This window comes from Chiloscyllium punctatum, chromosome 11 (genome assembly GCF_047496795.1).
Source record: "Chiloscyllium punctatum isolate Juve2018m chromosome 11, sChiPun1.3, whole genome shotgun sequence".
Classification (NCBI taxonomy): domain Eukaryota; kingdom Metazoa; phylum Chordata; class Chondrichthyes; order Orectolobiformes; family Hemiscylliidae; genus Chiloscyllium; species Chiloscyllium punctatum.
In genome coordinates, this window is record NC_092749.1 from 58,566,126 (window position 1) to 58,584,701 (window position 18,576).

General features: G+C 39.3%; 1 protein-coding gene across 30 annotated transcripts in view; it reads right to left on the reverse strand.

Moving 5' to 3' along the window:
* nrxn1a (neurexin 1a) overlaps window positions 1-18,576 on the reverse strand; it is a 1,866,202-nt gene that overhangs the window by 1,148,995 nt on the left and 698,631 nt on the right. The window lies entirely within an intron of this gene.

Here is an 18,576-nt window from a genome sequence, read left to right on the forward strand (position 1 = left end):
TCAAGGATTTCAAAAATATGAATGGAACTAACTGAATTACGATAAAGTGAGCTGGTGTGGACTTGATTGATCTAATACTCTCTAGTACTATAATGGCTCTTTGGCATTATAATAAATAGTATGAACCATTACCATATGATTCATTTATGTTATGTATCTTAAGTTAAAAAAAATCAAAAAATGTGTTTTTTTCTGGTAATAGAGATCTGTTGTGTGCACATACTGACACCATTGCATAACTTTCGAGAGTACAACAGATGAACAGTTAAGCAGTCCTGTTACTGTTGATTTCTATCAGTAACAAGAAAAATTGAGGCATTTTTTGTGAAGTAGCATACAAACAACATCATTTCACCTTTAAGATCACAAATGTAATGAGAAACAACAGTGATGAAACAACGTACATTACATCAGCTTCAATACAGCAAAACATTTTAGAATGCTTGAATAATATGTTATTCCAGTAAAAATGAATCATGTCTATTGAATATCATCCTATGTTGCCGACATATCACTGAATATAATGATAACATCCTTTTGTCATTGTATTGGGAATCAGATTTGTTCCAAAGGGCACCAGGCCAAAGAATACATTAAAAAGGGGGAGGAAGCCTATAATGACTGACTTACATCCTATTTACATAATGTCCATATTTGCTTTGTCTAGGGCAAGAACAGCAAACACCCACATTAAACAGATGAGTGCTTCGAAATAATACTTAAATGACATACTGGCGACATAGAGCACCACTTTCACATCACACCAGGGTTGCTAATGGATTCAGCTGTAGAAAGAAGTTAATTTTAGTGCAAAATTCTTACATTCATGAATGGCTTTAAAACCTCTTATGCACTTTACCATTTTTCCCCGTGTTGCTACCAAGAGACTGATAGGCTTTTGTTGCAACCATTCAATTGCAAATTGGTTTTTCTATCAGCTTATTTCATCTAACCATTAGAATTCCCAAACAAAACCCTGGTATTTGTGAATGTTCTGAAGGAAGAAAAGGAAAATCTCCAGTGAAGTGTTTTAGCTTTTACAGCACCTACTGGCGCCATTATACCCCATATCACTGAACACTAATGCACATATCTTGTTTTGGTAGGGATTTAGTGCATTGGTTTGATGGTGTATGAACATGAGAAGGCCCCATGGGGAGAGCCACTCAAAAATACCCATCACAGTTGCATCGGTTATACTTGTCTTTTTTTGTAACCACTTGCATAAATGTGCCAAAATTAAAGCTGTTAAATTATTGAAAAAAAAATTGTTGTATTTATCACTGTGGATGCCCAGTGTGGGTACCTTAACATTGCACAGATTCTACTGAATACACAACATGTAAAAGGACAGTTGGCTCAACATGTCCATTCTGGCATATATGCTCCTTGCAGTTTCACCCCATGCTTCTACATCTAACACAGTAAACTATTCTATTTATAGCTCCCTTGTCTGTTTCCTGAGCTTCTCATTACATATAAGCATGTTCTTTGGCTTGAAGATCCCTACGAGGATGGCTATCTCACTAGTTATAGCAAGCTTTTCTAGCTAATGGCGAAAATGGGCACTGCAGATGCTGGAGATTACAGTCAAGATTAGAGTAGTGTTGGAAAAGCACTGCAGGTCAGGCAGCATCCGAGCAACAGGAAAATCGACATTTTGAGCAAAAGTCCCTTTCTAGCTAATGGTCAACTTAAAACACCTTCTTTCAAGTCGTGCCAAAAAAAGTCTTCCAGAAAATTGAGAAGTGATCTGAAAGATAGTATGAAAGGTTTACCAAAGCTACAGAAGATGTTTCCACTCCCACGAGTGAACCACAAATCTTTGAGTAATTGATGGACTAATAGGATAATAAGTTCAATAATTAATTCAGGAGAAGCTACTTATAGATTATGAAATAAGCTAACGATGCAATACTTGAGATAAAGTTACATTAAAACATGTGTGAGAAAGGAATACAAGGACATATATATCTTCAGGTTGGGTACCTGGACTGCCAGCATATCATAATGGGTAAAATCCTCACTATTGTTACCACCTATGATATGATATGGCAAAATCATCGGGAATGCCTAAGGGAGATTCACTTGATATGATTTTTGTATGAAGCCCAAACCCTGGCACAGATGAGATGGTTAGAATGGCCTGTTTCCTTAACTTCAGTGTAGTTAACACCATATCATTATGAAAGGATTTGTGTTTGGCCCACTGTTGTCAAATCACAAGCATTCCAGTGCATAAATAGAACAACAATTAAGTAGGTTAGTGTTATGAGGCAAGTGACAAAATCTAGATTAGGATTAAAAAGCACAGATGTGAATGAAGTGAGTAAAAAAAGAATATCCCTTATTGTCACATGTACTCAAGTACAGAAGTGTAGGAATACAGTGAAAAGTTTTACAATATTGCTTCTTACAGCGCCATCTTAGGTAAAAGTACCTATGTACAAGTCTTAAATACAAAAGAGGAATAAAAAAGAAATGTAATTTATTACTTTATACTGTTCAAGGAATAAGTTAGAAATACAACATAGTTAAAGTATTGAAATTACAGTCAGATAAAAAAATAAAGATTGCTGGGTTGCAGATGCAGATGACCAGATGTGAATATGATGTCATGATGATAATAGAGACATGGCTCAAAGAAGGACATCAATGGACATTAATTAGTCCCAGATACAAGGAAAATATGAAAGAAAGGAAAACAAGAGGGGTTTGTGCTATGATAATGGTGAACATTTCAGTGTAAGAGAGAGAGGAATCCCAAAAGGGTCAAGGATAGAATCCATTTGGATACAGAGAAGAAACAGTAGGAGCTAAATTGTTCAGTGTATACTAGCAGTCATGAGCTAGTGGGAAAGATATAGTGGAACAAATATGGAAGCAAATTACAGGGAAGTGAAAGACTTATAGAGCAGTGGCTTTAATAACAAAAAAAAAGGATAGGAATCGGGTAATGGGTTAAGAGGGGAAACAGTTTCTGAAGTGACTTTCCTACACAGTATGTTTTCAGTCCAGTAAGAAAGGCAGAATTGTGGTGTTCGTGGGAATGAGGGGAGCCATGTGGATCAAGGTAAGGTACATTTAAGGGACAGTGATCATTCTATGGGAAGACTTAGGTCTGATATGGAAAAAGACAAGGAGCTATCCAAAGTAAGAGAAAGCATGAGACAAGACTGGCAAATGATATAAACGGATACCCAAAAATCTTGTATGGACACAAAAATAGTTAGAATGGTGAAATAGTGTTAAGAGGAGTAGCAGAGCCTTTCCAGTTCCTTTTAGGTATGGAGGTAGGGCATTGCTGAGGAAGCAAATTAATACTTCATCTCTTACTTTATAAATAAAGACAATACTGTGTAAGTGATGGTAAAACAGGAGGTAGTTTGGATACTTGATGGATTTCAAACTGATTTGGCAAGTTATTAGATAGGCTATCCATTCTTAAACTTTACAAAGCACGAGGACTGGATAGGAAGGAACCAAAGAGTGGATGCAAGGATGGAAATTATTGAGACACTAGTAATAAACTTCCAAATTTCCACAGATTTCGGCTGGCACTCACAGATTGGAGAATGCAAATATTATACGCATGTTCCAAAAGGGTGCAAACGTAGAACACCAACTATAGGTGAGTCAGTTAGTTTAACATAAACTTTTAGAAATCATAATTCAGAACATTCAAGCTTTTCCAATGCAGTTACAACACTGGCATCTACCCAACAATGTGGTGAATTGCCTGGGTATGTTCTGCACATAAAAAGCAGGACCAATCCAACCTAGCCAAATACTGCTCCATCAGTCTATTATTAATTATTAGTAAAGTGAAGGAAGGTGTCGTCAACAGTACTATCAAACAGCACCTGTTTAGCAATAACCTGTTCAGTGATGCCTAGTTTGGATTCTACCAGACCCACTCAGTTCCAGACGTTGCTACAGCCTTGGTTCAAATATGGACAAAAGAGCTGAATTCTAGAAATGAGGTGAGAATGAGAGCCCTTGACATCAAGGCCACATTCTTCCAGGTTTGACAACAAGGATCCCAATCAAAACTTGTATCAGTTGGCATCAAGAAGCAAACTCTCTGCTGGTTGGAGTCATACCTGGCACATAGGAAAATGGCTGTGTTTGTTTGCGGTCGGTCATCGCAGCTCCAGGACATCGCTGCAGGAGTTCCTTAGGATAGTGTCCCAGGCCCAACCAACTTCAGCTGCTCCAATATAAGATCAGAAGTGTGGATATTTGCTGATGATTGCACAATGTTCAGCACCATTCACAACACTTCAGATACTGAAGCAGTTCATTTCCAACTTCCACAAGATCTGCACAATATCGAGGCTTTGGCTGACAAGTGGCTAGTAACATTTACATCATGCAAATGTCAGGAAATGACCATTCCCAATAAGAGACAATCTAACAATTGTCAAAGGTATTGACATTCAATTCTGTTAACATCACTGAATCCCCCACTATCAATGTGATCAGAAATGCAATAGCCTCAAGAGCAGGTCTGAGGCTAGATATACTGTGTTTTGTAACTTGCCTCTTGACTTCCCAGAGCCTATTCAGCATCTACAAGGCACAAGTCAGGAGTCTAATGGAATACCCTCCACTTAATTGGAATGGTGTAGCACCAACAACACGCAAGAAACTTGACACCAACAAGGACAAAGAAGTCCACTTGTTTGGCATCACATACATAAGCATCCACTCCCTTCACCACTGATGCTCAGTAGCAGGATTGTATACTATCGACAAGATGCACTGCACAAATTCACCAAAAACCCTTAGAGAGCATCTTACAAACTCATGACTACTTCCACCTAGAAAGACAAGGGTGGCAGACACATCAGGAAACCACCACATGCAAGTTCTCCTCCAAGATATTCACCATCCCAGATTAGAAATATATTATCATTCCTTAACTGTCACTGGGTCAAAATCCTGGAATTCCCCTCCATCAGAGTAATGTGGATTAATCTACAGCATATTGATCTGCAGCTGTTCAAGAAGGCAGCTCGCCATCATCTTCTCAAGGGCAGCTAGGCAGGGGTAACAAATGCTGGCCAGTGAGTGATGCACACTTCAACTGGCATATTGCATTTTATTCTGGACACTGCACTTTAGGAAGGATGGGAGGCATTAGAAAGGGTATGGAAAAGATTAACAATTGATCCAGGGAGGAGGGACCTCAGTTGTGTAGAAGTCATGGAGAGAGTTTGACTGTTCTACTTGGGGAAAAAAGGATGGAGAGGAGAACTCATAAAAGTCTAAAAAACCATGAGGGATGTGCCCAGCGTAGGCAAAGAGAACCTTTCCTATTGGTGAAAGTATAAGGATCCAAAGGGAACAGATTTCAGGCAATTTGCAAAATAATTAATGACAATATGATTTGCGTTATGGACTGCAGGTGGTTGAATCTGGAATACTCTGTCTACAGCATGCTACAGGAATGGTTAATGAAGCTTCAATTAAACAAAATGGGTTATTATCTGAAAAGATAAAATTGCAGGGGTGTAGGGAAAAGGCAATGAATTGGCATGAAGTCAATTTCACCTTCCACGACCAGGATGAGTCAAATGGTCTCATGCTAACCATGCTATGATGCTATAATTGTTTGGCAACTATTTACACGGACTCATCCCATAACTATAACAGAAAATGGCAGAGAAAAGACAATAAACTGGAATCAAACCAATAAAAAGATAGTTGCTGTCATTCATTTCATGAGATCCACCACAAGGAGCTTTTCTGAAAGCTCCTCACAAATACTGGCACAATTGCAGCAACGGATATTTCTGTTGGCATAAGTTCACTATGCATTTAAATTATTTGGAGACTTGATATGGGAATGAATTGCATAATACGTCCCCTAGGAGTAATTATAGGATTGACTTCTCTTGAATTGAAAAATTGTAATTCTAAAACACACTCTAATTTTAAGTTGTTGGAAAAGATTTTCTTACTCTGTTCACAGCTTTATTACAGAATATGTATCTAAAAATCCAGTCCAGAAACTGTGCACTGAATTCTCCCACACAATGTGGGGAATGGCAAGTAGGTCGGGAAAATATAGAGAGATCAGAAAAACAGGATTCTCAATATCAAGAAAAATGTCAGATTTTCCACCTAAGGTTTCAATGGTCAGAAGAGAAACTCGCTATTGAGGGGGAGGCCTATTCATGTGCATTAATACTCCATTATAGTCTATTCCTGCCTCGGTTAAATGTAGATTGCTGTTCTCCTACCCTCCAGAGGGAAACTAGTGGGTGACAATTTCCAATGTGACAGTCAGAGTTGGTTTTTGGCAGCTTAATCTTGTCTCTTGCTCCTCTCGGCCAATATCTTGGCCACACATTCTCTCATTGTTTATTAAAAACCGAAAGAACTGTGGATGTTATAAATCAGAAACAAAAGTACAAACTGCTGGAAAAGCTTTTCTGGCAATTTCTATTTTGGGTTCTCTCATTGTTTGGTCATTTGAATAAATTATACCTGCTTCAGTAAACATGATGAGTTGACAGAGCTAAGATGCTTCAATATCAGCCATTAACATGAATATTTTACTAGATTCACTTGGGGACCATGACATATTTTTATGCCAATTTTGAACAGTAAATTAATATTTCAAAGTGATGCTCAAAATACTTTCAATCACAATGGTTTTAGATGTGATAATAATATAGATCAAGTGAACTTACATGTGCATTATATATAAAACAATGGCAGTGCATTTGATTTCAGTCAGATCCCTCTTGCAAGAAGAAAATACAGTGGGAGGCTACAATTTTGCTCCTTTTCACTTTTGAATATATTCCTAATTTCCTCATAATGTTATTAGAGGCAGAAGTTTATTTACAATTATGATTAAATGTATGAGTAATGTGGTACAGAGTGGATAACCTTTATCGAAAACCTCAGGACAAACTGTTTTTCAGAAGAAAGACATTCTTAGTATTTAGATACAAGGCAGGAAATAAATTTGCATAGTTTTAATCACTTGTTCTAATTTGGCAAATAGGGTTGAAATTAAGGTCACAGTGTCAGTTCAAATTTTTGTGATCTGTTGAGTTCTGCCAACCCTGTTGGGAAATCTTTGCCACCTTCCTGAATGAATCAGTTATGGTTCCATCAGAATTCAGAATGGTTACTACTCCTGTGGTGCTGCACCAGTTATGGATTGTGTTGTGTGTATAGGTGTTTATAAATAACTACAGAGGAGAAGAATCATGCATGAAACAATCTCCAAAATACTTGTATTACCAAGGCACACTTAGATGCACCAGAGGTCCTTTAGTGCTTTTTGGAAAAAAAATACTTTGCTTGAGGTGAAAAGACTTAACCTGAAGCTTTTTTTCCCAAAGAGTCTGAATTCAGCATGTTTACAAATTCGTGTGGGTCCATTTTCAAAAACACCTTCACTTTTTTGGTCTTCTTATTTTTCAAATGTGTGTAACAGTAAGTTTGAGCAGTGTGCTTTTACAATTTGTATTTTCAGAAGCAGACTTGACAAATCAATAAATGAAAAGGGAATCATGTAAAGAAACCGGCACTTTTAGTCTCCTTAAGAACAAATTTGGTAATATTTCCAGCTAAATCTGGTTGAAAGATATAATAAGACACAAATAATACAAGCAGGATAGTAACAGTGGATGAGTCCAATGGTGAGAGCAGACAAGCTGGTCAGCTCAGTTGGCTGGATGGCAGACTATTAACAACAGCATGGGTCCTACTGATCACAATGAAGCTCTTGTCTTCTCAATCCTTACACTCACCATTGGTTCATTTCTCTCTAATAAGCGTGTAGTTATCTGAAACAATGGTGACTTTATCTTAGCTGTATCTGCTATTTAAATGTTTAATTTATAATTGACCACAGTGTAGAAGAAAGTGCAGATTGCAGATGCTGGAGATCAGAATCGCGAGTGTGGTGCTGGAAAAGCACCACAACATACCTATTAATTCATGACTAAATTTTTGATTCCGCTTGTTAGAGAATATGAGGTTATCTAAGATAATAGTGTTTATCTTGACTGATTTTAGTACAGGAGAAATTATTTTGTTTTTAACTATGCAACCTTGTGGCTTCATTACTTTTGGAAATAATTGATACTTTTGATTTCTTCTACTTTTGTTTCAAAGTTACTGATCTGTATTGGGATCATAAAATCAGTAATAAAAATTGTAACAACTGTAAAACCACCTTTTTTTGGAGCAAATAAAGCATTTCAAACATTGAACAAGTAATTCAGAATTGCTTTGGATTGTAAAGCTACCTCTGTAAAAAAGTTTATTTGAATGAACTTCTAATTAGGTTTCAGAATTAAGACAATAATGAATAGTGAATGCAGTTAAAGTTATAACACAGTGTACCTGGACATTGATAGACACTCTAAATTATTTCCAACATTCACATCAATAAAAACTATCAGCCTTGTTTATGAAAATAATCTATGTATACACAATCCAGAATGAACATGTACATATTTTAAAATGTGCAGCTTCTACTTTAAATTTAATGATGACTGAATTTTCCTAGGTGCCTGTACGTGGCTATGAATAATGCAAGGTATGAGAGGCTAATTCTAAAAAACAGACTTTGGGCCAGTTTGCCAATGGGTTCCTGCCTCTAGCTGTTTTCCATTAGCATAGGATGGATCCAGTACTATAAATCTGTGTATCCCACGGTGGATTACCAATTAAAGTTGTTGAGTGACTAGTTGGTGGAACTTTCACACAAGGCAAACCGACCAGCTCTGCTCAGGCCTCCACGACTGACTGATGCCATCCCATCCCACTATGTTAGTAATGTGACAAAGAGAGAAGGCAGTTTTGCAATGAGTAGGCTACCTGACAAAGAAAAGGGATTTAAATATTTTTGTCAGAACATGATGAGGCTACTTTCTTCTGTAAAGACCGTGGCTTTTTGTTTGTATGTATTATTAATTGTGCACTGAAGCAAGCAAAGAACAGTTATAAAACCAAGGACTACTGCATGTTTTAAATGCAAGACACCTGAGAGTCATTGCAAGCATCATTTATACAGATGCTTGTTCGAGAAGTAATTGAAGTGTACTTTGTAGATGAGCTAAAGCCAAATGATTGTGTACATAAGAAGTGTGGGCTGGCAAGAAGTAGTAGATTGGTCAATGGACTAGTGACCAAATTTTCATTACAAAAACCTCTGTCTGTCAACAATTGTGTGATTGGTTTTCAAGTAACTGTACAGCTTAAGGTTGTGAACAAGGTACATAGATATCTTCAGATGTCCACCAATGCAGATGCTCTCCCTGTTCTGTGGAGCAAAAGTTAACTTAAGGTTAAAGAAAACCAATATTTCTTGTCATTAGTTATTGCAGTGTACTGTGATTTTTAATTGATAGATTTTACACCTGGTGAAAGTGAATCAGCCAACTGCATCTCTTTCAAACCAATGGAAGCATGTGGAGAACAATAACTAAAAAGCAGCATTCTGATCAGCACAAGTATAAGTTTGCTTTCAGCAACCTTGTGAACTGAAGCCACTGAACTGCCTTCCCAGTTTTTACCTCCTTCAATAATACCCATTTTTTTTTCTCTCTGTCATGTTATTTCAGCTGGAAGGTACACTACTACCTCAACCAAACTCTAACATAGGGGTCCACAGGCTTATGGCAAAATTCCCACAATATCTTACAGAATGGTGATATACTGATATTGAAACTGTTTGGAACCCTTAGTGTCCTTCATAATTGTATAGGTTGAACATTTCTAAACACCTGTGTCCATCATGACTAGCAGGAACTGGTTATCAATCCAATCAATTTGGCATTGACATTACATTTTCATTTTGGAATGCAGTTATGTGGCAAAGTACCCAGTGGAAGGAGACAACAGCCACATGAAAGTGTACAAAATGAGGTCTTTAATCATTGTACCTGGACAAGTTCTTAATCCTCAAGCCATTGAGTAAAATCTCATGTGATTGGCTCTTGGAATAGACCAACTCTTTGAAGGGAACTTTATGAAGTTCACAAGATTGGGAAATGTGGGTGACTTAATTGGACAGGAAACAAAACCTCAAAATGCCAACAGTGGCAAAGAGAAAATTTTCAGTAGCATATTTGTGACACATTAATGCATATGCTGAACTGTGATAGGTACGTACTTGCCATGCACTTGTCATGCCATTCCAAGAATATTCATGAGTGCAAAATGTTTTAAATTGCATTTTACCTTCAAGATAAAGTTAGTGATACACAAAAATGTCACCACACCTAATTTGCACTTGTTGGAAGATGCCGTGCACCACTTGGCTTTGTGTGAATGGTTTTCCTAGTTGATCTCTATGACACAAGAAAGGACAGCAGGAGAGAAACAGCTCATGCCAAGATTTGGGACTAGCAAGTGTGTAAGTCAGTGGTTAGAGATGTCATGTAGTGTTGGGAACATGGAGAAGTAGAACTGGGGTCCAAAGAAGTCAGAAGATAGGGTCAGGTCCATGGAGGAGTGAAGTGGGAATAGTCTGAAGTACTGCGGATAGGGACAGTCAGTCAAGACAAGGAAAGGAAGGAGCAAAAAGGTAGGTACATTGTCCAAATGTTGCCCATATTGTGCTTGCTGGCAGAGATTTTAAAGGGTTTTGAGTTCACTTGAAACATTTCAAATATTCCTGCCAATTCTGACCTGGTTACAATGCAGAGAAGGGTGGGCCAGCTGAACCTATAAGTTCAACCATTTCCCACAGTGATGCGTACTACATTGGACACAGGTATGAATGTTGAGCATACAGTGAAAACACATTAATTATTCCACAATAAAGGGAATATCCCTAACTTTCCTGTAATCATCAATAAGTGGCAACCTTGAAGCATGTCAATACATTTAGTTCCCTCACTTGACTACTTTCAACAAATAATGACAACACTGGACTACAGTGGAATCATGTCATTTGAAAATATACGAGTGATATTCAATCTTGGAAAAGCACTCATACAACCTTTGTCCTCGAGTTCAGCAGGAAGCTATTGGCTGTGATTTATCACTCTACTGTTAGCCCACCCCTAACAGGAACATTAAAGGGTTTCACTAATGAATAGCTTCCCTCACCATATCATTGCAAGTGTATCTAATGCTTATCAGAGAAAGCTTAAATTTTATTGCAATCAAACAGGAAATGGGAAAAAGTTTTAGCAGAAGAGTATGGTGTATGCCTCCAGTTAGCTCTCCTTTTAACTGTAAGTATTCCTTCAACCGGAACTTAGTTGAGAACTTTGCTATCTTTCTTTTGTCACAATAAATACAAAACATGAGAATCTTCCTCCAGTTCATAAAAAAATTTCCTTCTTGCCCTTATCATTCAAACAGTAAATCAATCGACATTACAGCAAGCTTGAGAGTTTGTGTTGAACCCGTATAACAATATGCTTGTCATCACTCAGAAGACTATTCAGCTCTCTTTAAGAAGTGCATACCTCTTTAAATTAGGCCTATAAATGAGTTACACATGAAGCTAGTTTTGGATTTACATCCACTCCAGTACATGTTAAATAATAAATCCCCACTCTCACAACTAACTTCCTCTGTCCAGCTTGCCCCCATTCCATTGCACCATCACAGAGTGATTGGCTGCTCAATTGTAACTTGCTTTTTTTCACTAACGTTTCCAAATTCAGAATAGCTCAGTGAATACGACCACAGCAAATGTTCAATAAATATATATATTTTAAATTCAGAAAGATTAAAGCTATCTTCTGTCTGTCTTTTTTTAAAAAGAAACTGCCCCAAACCAGGTAACTCAGTATTCTGCAGTTTAGCTATACAATATAACAATGATTGGTTTGTCAGTTATTACAAAGATGCTTTATTAGTACAATTGTCAAACATAATGCACAACTTTACAAATTGGCTTTCCTCTTCATTAATCAGTAACAAAATGGATAATGCATGGAAATTGTGCATGGATTTTGAGAAAATATTTCACATATTATGACATAATAGGTTAGTGAAAAAATGAGATCATGAAATAATGATCAGTGTCAACTTGGATAAAATATTTTCTTAATGACAGAAAACAATGTGTCTTGGCAAATGATTACTGAGCAGATTGGAGGGTAGCAGAGAATGGTGTTCTCCAGGGACCAGACTGGGGCCACATTTCTTTTTTGATATGTATAAATGACTTTGATAACAAAATACAAAGGAAATTTTCTGATTTTACTGATAGTACCAAACTTGAGGCTGTGGTAAACTGTGAGGTCAATATCAATTGGTTTTGCAAATACATCGATAGGTTAGTGGATTGGGCAGACACTGACAGCTAGAATTTAATATAGTGAGGTGAGAAGTGATACATTATAGTAGAAGGAACAGGGAGGGATTATTTAAAATTATATGGACAGTTTTAAAACATTTCCAGGGACATATTTGCAGGGAGCTTCATGAGTATAGATCTTTGAAGGTAGAAGGTCATGATGAGAAAGTAGTTAGCAAAGCATTAGGGATCACAGGCTTCATAAATACTGCTGTGGGTACAGAAGTTACGGAATTATGTTGTTAGTTATACCAGAGCTAGCGTATTAAGCCCTATTCTGGTCACCACACGTTAGGAAGAATTTCAACCTCCTTTAATGGGTGTAGAGATTTACTGGAATGGTTCCTGTGATAAAGGAATTGAAATGGAAGGTTGGGTGAGAAATACCTTGTTATTTTCCTTCAAGCAAAGAGATTAAGGGAAGATCTAATATAGATATCGAAGATTATGATATCTTTAGATAAGCCAGACAAAAACACTGGACTTAATTTTACCAAAAGAGTCTAAATTTGGAGAAAATTTCCTTTGTGTTTCATGCAGAGCTCCTCTGCATGAGACTTAGTGAAATTTCTCCTGCTATTTTTGTAAACCTACCTCACTATCTGTGCGCCACATGCCTTGAGAATACTGGCCACTCCCAGGATTCCCAGTTTCGGGCTATCTTGCACTCTTTATGTGAATTGCCCCTGACATGGTGAACAGTAGAAGACTAGAACCACACTTCATCGACAAGGACATCTAGGTCAATGCTATATCCACCTTCCAGAGAATGGAGACGGGAGGTTGATGACCTTCTCTGCACTGCTACAGTAAGTGCCAATAACTTCTCTCTGCTACTTCACTCTCTCTCTTCTATTGCATTCACCTCCCATCAAGGCTCATGGCCTACTCCGCTCACTCAAGCAGTATCAACGTCCCTCATATGCTTTCACTCAACCATATCTTAATATCACTAAGCCTGCATGGCTTCTGTGCTGCTTACTCACTCACTCACAACAACTTTCCCCTACCTGTAGCAGCACTAACAGCTGGGCCAGCCACTTTCATTTTATGCAATTGCTCTCTTTGACTCATTCCAAGATAGGACAGTCTGCATTGGGCAGACAGAGCCAGGAAGGATAGTGGGATGTCCAACATTCTGCTCCTCAACACCTTCAAGAAGATCAAGGTCCTGGCCTGTGAGGATGTGACTGCTTATGTGGTGATACCAGAACCTTGTATCACAGCAAACAAGTAAAAATCATTGCCCATGCCGCTCTCCCAGTAAGGACATAAGAACTAGGAGCAGGACTAGACTATTTGAATAAGATAATGGCTGATTTACCCATGGCCTCATCTCTTATTTTATGCCAGTTCATAATAACAATCAACTTTCCTACCTTTCAAAAATCTATCCACTTCCGCTTTAGTAAATACTTCTAATGATCTAACCTCATAAATTCCCTGAGGTACAGAATTCCAGACAGTCACTATCCTTTTGAAGAAGAAATTCCTTTGTGTCTCAGTTTTTAAATGAGTGCACCTTATCCTGCAAGCATGTCTGCTAGTTTGAGATTTCCCTCACTAATGCCAATAGTTTTTCAGAATTTACTCTGTCAAGCCCCTTCAGAATCTTGAAATCTCTAAGATCACTCCTCATTCTTCGAAACTCCAATTAATAAAGGCCAATCTTGTTTAGCCATTTTTGAGAAGACAACTACTTTATCCCAGGATTCAGCCTCGCGAATGTCTTTGGAACTGCCTCAAATACCAGTAGAGTCAGTTCTGCTATAACGAGATATCCTTGTGCAACCCTGTATTATAAGAAAATCCTGTAATGGCAGCACCATTTAAACTAAGGGGGCAGGAATCGTGTTATAACCAATTCACGCTTTAAAAGTTTGTGCAATAGAAACAGTTCCCCAGTTCATTAATTGTGTTGCAGCAAATTTGCATTAACAAAACGTGCATTATAGCAGAACAGCCTGTACATCGTTACTTGGACGCGGGGACCAAAACTGTACTTTAGGTACATCCTCACTAACACACTGTGCAGCTGGAATAAGAATTGCCCATTCTGGGTGGCACCATGACTTAGTGGTTAGCACTGCTGCCTCACAGCGCTAAGGATGTATGTTCAATTCCAGCTTTGGGTGAGTTAGCTGTGTGGAGTTTGTACATTCTCTCTGTGTCTGTGTGGCTTTCTGTTGAGTGCTTCACTTTGTCCCTGCAGTCCAAAAATATGCAGGTTAGGTGGGTTGGCTTTGTTAAATTGTCTAATCATGCCCAGGGATGTGCCATAGGAGATGTGGAGTTAGATTACGTTGGATTTTATTGTCATCTGTACCACAGTACAGGAATGCAATGAAAAGTGCAAACAGTTTCTACTCTCTAGTGCCATCTTAGAATTCTAAATAAAAAGCAGAAATTAATGTAGCAAAAGGAATGTCCAGCTCTATTCAGCCACTAGCCTGCTTGGCTGTGATCACCCTGACTCTCCCTCCTGATGCTGGACATTAGCTGGACCCTGGAACCTCCAACACATCCAGGGAGCCTGGTGGGGTTGCGGCCCAGGAAGTCCCGCTTAGGGTCGACCATCACCACTGTTGCTGCCGCTACTACCATGAGACCTGCCCCAGGCCCACCAACACTACCACCGCCTTGCTGCCATGAGGTTAGGATGGGGGCCTCGGTCTTAATGGGATGCTATTCAGAGGGTTGCTGTAGATTAGGTGGGCTGAATGGCGTTTCACACTTTAGGGGTTTCTATTTTTAAACTCCTACCCGTTAGCAAGTAAAAAAGCCAAAATTCCATCTGCTTCCTTAATTATTTGCTGCCATGACATGGGTTTCATGCACAAGGATACACTCTGCACTGCACTTGTTTTGAGTTTCTGCCCACTGAAGTAATAATCTACGGTTTCATTCTTCTGATTAAAATGGATGATCAAACATGTTTCACGTAAAATTCCATCTGTCAACTTTTAGCCCACTCATCTAACCTTTCTGCATCCTCTTGCAAATTCCTTATGTCCTCATCACAGGATGCTCTTCAACCTTTTTTTTGTATAGTTACTAAATTTGGATACATTGCACTCGGCCAACACGATTTCAGATAACAAATAATTGAGTGCCTCAGACTGATTCTTCTGGCACTTCACTAGGTTAGGTATTTCCAACCTGAAAAAGACCCACTGACCCTGTCTCATTATCTTTTACACATGAGTAGATTCTGCAACACATTGCTCTAAGAAACAATCTCTGAAGCACACACAAATTTGTCTTTTATGCTACCCTTGTCCACTTGATTTATCCACTCAATATGCAGAGCGATGCTGATCCATGTGGTGCCTTTCTTACATGCCTCCATTATTTCCTGACTTAGATTGTGTCCTATAGTGAGGCAGGTCTTCAGGGGCCTGCAGATGACTCCCACCCATAATTTTTATCACTTGCTATTGCCAACAAAACTGATTCCATGTATGACCTATTGCATCTACATTGCTTTTTACCATTGTACTGATACTTGTTTTATTAAAAAAATGCTACTCGCCTCCTTTTCCTTTTTGCCAATTGTTCCCAGAATGTCAAATACACTAGAATACTGAGTTGTCAGTTTTGGTCACCCTGCAACCACTTCTCTGTTATAGTTATCAAAACATATCCCTTTATTTCTCCTTATGCTGTCAACTCATTGATCTTGTTCCAAATTCCAGACAAAGAGCCTTGAGCTTTTGTTTTTATTGACTGTGCAAATGTACTCTTAATATGACCAACAGTCCATCCCTTTGTTGTGATGTATTCTGTTTTGTCTTCTGAAAGTGCTAATGCACGGTATGGCCTCAGTGCTCAGTAGGGCAGCCCTGAAAGACAGCTCCTCCTCCACTGTGGAAGAAAAAGCCACAGGCCACTGAAGGAATGCATTGAGATCATCAGCTCAGATTCTGACACCTCGGTAGGTATCTTAGCTCGTCGGAGAGTCAGGAGCACACACCGGTTAACACTGTCAGATTAACGGACACAGAAATGCCCCAGGTCACTGGCACTCAAGGACTTACAAAGAGAAGGTCCTTGCTCTGCCTGAGGCAGGAGAGAATCCCACCCTGCTGGACATTCATAACTTCAAAGGAATGTGCAAAGGACCACAGGAACAGCAGGCAGTTTCATTGGAGACACTCATTAAAAAAATTGGTAGTCCAGCATGCTGCCTCTCTCAGGCCACTCCAAAGGTGACCAGGCCTTCCGTCTCCACCCAGCACTGTGGGGTTCAAGCTGAGGAGGATGCATTTGCCTCTGTGGAGGGAACAGTCAGCATGTCTGAGACCTTGAGCCACAAATGTCTCCCAACTATAACTGCAAAGTTTACAGGCATCAATGCAAGGCAGGCTCCTTCGATGAAGCTGCACAGCCTGGGGCTGCACTGACACATATTGGGAGGGAAAGGAAGAAGCTGACTTTCTGGGGGCATATAGGTGGGATGGGTGAAGCGTTATTGTAAATACATTCTCACATTTGTAAATATGTCTTCACTTTTTATCATCAGCTATGTGAGTAAATGTCATTCTCACTGCAACTCCAAGAATAAAAATAAAAAGATGAGCCATCCTTAGCACAGCCCAATGCTATATAGTCCAAGTTGAGATGTCAACAGCCCGTGTACCATATTTTAAAGAATTCGATTGTGGGATATGGGTGTCACTGGCCAGTCAGCATTTACTGCCCATCCCTAGTTGCCCGAGAGAAGGTGGTGGTAAACTGCCTCCTTGAACCGCTGCAGTCCCACAATGCCAATAGGAAGAGGATTCCTGGATTTTGACCCAGTGACAGTGAAGGAATAGTGATACATTTCCAAATCAGGATGGTGAGTGGCTGGGAAGGGAATTAAAAGGTAGTAATGTTCCCATGTATCTGCTGCCCTTGTCCTTCTAGATGGAAGTGATTGTTGGTTTGGAAGATGCTGTCTGAGGACCATTGGTGAATTTCTGCAGTGCATCTTGTAGATAGTGCACACTGCTGTGACTGAGTGTCGATGGCTGAGAAAGTGGATGCTTGAACACCTAAAGTGACTTCACCTGCAGTGTGTGGATGTCTCTATAATGCAAATATCCTTTGAATGGTCTCATATTGCATGAAAGTAGAATGTCCTTCTTCTCAGAAACACTCAACCCACCCATGGTGTGGGGGCAGCCATTTTTATTTCCAATGAGCTCTTAGATCATGAAAGAAACAGTGGCCGCATGTCACAGAGTGAGTTACATAGTTCCAATACTACATCAGTTACATATTAATGTAAACAGACTATATGTCCACCTAAAATTAAAGGCAAGAAACAATTAAGGATTAAATATTGCAATCATGCTTCAGGTCAAATACAATGTTGCATACCAGAGAAATGAATCTAATTTTCTGCAGTGGTGGCAGGATAAGACTTAATGAAAAAGAAAAGGGAGAGCTTTTATAAAACCTTGTTTATGCCTGACCATTTAGCATTTGATCTTTAGGCCCTCAAGGGGATAGGAATGGGGAGGGCAGGTGCAGTTTGCAAGCACCATGTCCTCACTGGAAATATTCCCAGAGACAGAGAGCAGGCATCAGAGTTACTTGTGCACAAACAAGGGCGGCCAAGTGAGGGAATTAAAAATCGCTTAAGACATAACATCAGAACCTTGAATTTATTACCCAAAGCACAGCTGCCTCCGAGCATTTTTGCTGCTAATTGGACAAGAGAGGCTGCTGCCATTCGGATCTTCCCAAGGACAGCTGGGTTCCTCTCAGGCTGGATCCCAACTTAGAACTGAAGGCAATCTCCCTGCAGCAGGCTAGGGAGCCATCAAATCTGTCTCCCACTCAGCTCAGCATGGACTCACAGGGATTCAAGAGATATAGTCATAGCTTCCAGCTGTTCTATGGAAAGCTTCTCCCACACTCAACTACACTGATGACTGACAATTGTAGTCATAAGATATTTTTACTTTTTATGATTCTGCACCTTCCCCCCCTCAAGGAATCCTCACAGTCTTCAACCAAGCTCAACAGACCTCACTCATCCCAGTGGTACTGCTGTCATTGCTTTGGGACCTCTGAAAGAGTGTTGTACGCCACAAGTCTCCCGACAGTCCTCAACTGAACAGGGTGAGAGACAGTTGTTTAATTAGCTGCCTTCACAAGCATAATCCTACTGTTGTCACTTCTGGGTCCCTGACCTGATGCCAAGGACATGAGAGTTGTGGCAAGCACTTGCCACACTATAAGGTTTTGAGCATATAAGAGTGAAGTGAGGAGGAATTACTTTTTTCAGCGGAAGG